Below are 2,823 nucleotides of genomic sequence, written 5' to 3' on the forward strand. Positions count from 1 at the left end.
ATATATATATATGTATGTATATATATGTATATATATGTATATATATATATATATGTGTGTGTGTGTGTTTGTTTGATTAAATAATAAATTTACAGCATTGAATCTAATATTCCTCTAATTATTAGTCTTTATAGTGTGACTGTCCCTACCCCTTCTACACCTCATCATGCTCATGGCCAAATCAGTGAATGGTTGCTGAAAGCAGTTTGGGATCAGGCAATACTTCACCGAGAGGAGATATAAGCTTCTGCTTATTCCTGTCTGAAGTATTGTCCGATACTTCAGACTTATCGTCCAATGAATTTACTTTGTTGACATTCTTCATCGACAGAATTTTTATACCTTTCAAACTTTCAATCAAGTTCGCCTTTCTTCCAGTAACATACTGCCCATATAATCTTAAATATTTCTTTAACTCAGGCACAGTAAGTACTTCGATAGCTGAATCATCGAGCTGCTATATCCATGATAAGACGTAAAACAATAACAATAGCGTGGATAGTCTGCGGAAGTTTAATTGTCTACATGGAGCGCCGCCTAGCCAAGGGAGATAACCTACTTATAGGAAAGCCCTATTATAAATTCATTTCAATGAGTTTAATTTTCATTTCATTTTGTTGTAAAAATTTGTTTATCTTTGAACCTAGATTTATCAATGAAAGTTCTATGAATTTGATTTAACAAATTAATATGATTCCACTTGAAAAATTGTTTGACCTCTGCTTTATACATTATTATGCAATCTGGCTTCTTTATATTCTGTGGTACATTGTGTACGTTATTGACAGTAAAGTCTGTGGTTTCCTCTCTTGATAATTCAGAAGTATAGTTTTCATTTCTTTATACTACAATATGTGATTTATAACTATGATCCTGTAGTATATAGCCTCCTCATATATGAACTTAGAACATTCAGGTTTAAAGTAAAACCCACTTGCAATTAGCACTACCATATTTGGTAATGCTGACCAGCACTTGCTTCACTATCTCCTTGAACTTTATCAAAACATCAACTGACATTTTTCCAATTCAATCTGCTTTTGATGGGATTTTGGCAGGCACTGACAAACAAAAAAAAAAAGAAGCAAATTTTAATTTCTGTGCCTTGACTCTTTTATCAAGCTTTTATAAACCATGGAATTTGGCTCTCTTGAGACCTATGCGATTAACATATCTCTTGACTCTCTCTGGCAATTACACTATCTTAGATTTCATACACTTATTTACTTACAAAGATACACAATAAATTTGAATTATGCATTTATTATTAAAAGCATTGTCAACAATGTTTCATGTTCTCAGTTTGTCTTTATGTCTTTTTCATCAACATTTAAACCTATAAAAAAAATCCTTAGCAATATACTATATGATCAATTTTCACAATAACCATTTCTCTTAAGTCAATAGTATAATATATGATGAGAAACAATACTAATGCTGATGTTGATTCAGTGACTCATGAATGCTAAGCTGAGCATACACAATACAAAACACACCAACTCTTTGGTAATGCACCCAATCATGAAAGGGAAAATACAGCAAACGATTTCACACAAAGCATTTTATGGTTGACATGAACAGACTGGTAAATCTCCATTATATGCATAATAAATTTAGGTGTGGAATGTCAATATTATCTCCTTCTAATACAATATATCACCTACTTACATCTTATATGATGTTGATTACATCAAAACTGATGAAGATTTTAGCAACAGACAGAATTGTCAGCATACATTTTCCAACAAGACAGAATGAGACTAAATATATTCAAAATGCTTTGAATGAATATTCAAGATAAAATGGACAAAGTTTAATACTTTTAAGCAAAATATTCTTGAAGTATAATTCACAAGTCAATAGCAATATAAATATTACAATTAGACAAGAAAAAACTCAGTCCATAGCAACACAAATATCTAATTTATAATTCTTTACAAAAAATTCAGCCTCACCTACATCTTGTACTTACACTTACATCCAACCGTACAGATACTCACATAGTCCTCTAAATATATATATATGTATATGTGTGTGTGTGTGTGTATGTATGTATGTATATATATATATATATATATATATATATATATATATATAGGTTATGAGAGGTAATGGCGTCAATAAGACCCAAAGGTGTCAGGTAATGCTGAGTAAGTGCTATGGATAGGCCATAGTTAAGCTTCAGGTTCGGTGATTACGTGAATAAGGAGTCCAACGTAAGTCATATATCAGCATGTGTATATATAAGAAAAAATTTTCAAAATGAGATAAAAATTCAAGGGTGTGAAGATTTTAGAACATTTATAAATAGAAGGTCATACAGCTGTTTCCAGGATATTTTTTATATCCTTTCATCGGAGACAGTGTGAGAAAATGGTTAAGCAATAGCTAATTTAGATAGGATATTAAATAGAGAGTGAAGTGGAGGAATGAAAATAGATGTGAGATATGCAGGCATATTTCATTTGTAGATCCATTATTTATATATATATCATCATCATCATCGTTTAACATCCGCTTTCCATGCTAGCATGGGCTGGACGATTTGACTGAGGACTGGTGAACCAGATGGCTACACCAGGCTCCAATCTGATTTGGCAGAGATTCTACAGCTGGATGCCCTTCCTAACGCCAACCACTCCGAGAGTGTAGTGGGTGCTTTTACATGCCACCGGTACGAAGGCCAGTCAGGCGGTACTGGCAACGGCCATGCTCAAAATGGTGTATTTTATGTGCCACCTGCATGTACATATAGAAATGTGTACAAATACATATGCATATGCATGTACATACATGTAAGTTGTATTTATATATATATATATA

Source organism: Octopus bimaculoides, chromosome 3, assembly GCF_001194135.2.
Source record: "Octopus bimaculoides isolate UCB-OBI-ISO-001 chromosome 3, ASM119413v2, whole genome shotgun sequence".
Taxonomy (NCBI): Eukaryota; Metazoa; Mollusca; class Cephalopoda; order Octopoda; family Octopodidae; genus Octopus; species Octopus bimaculoides.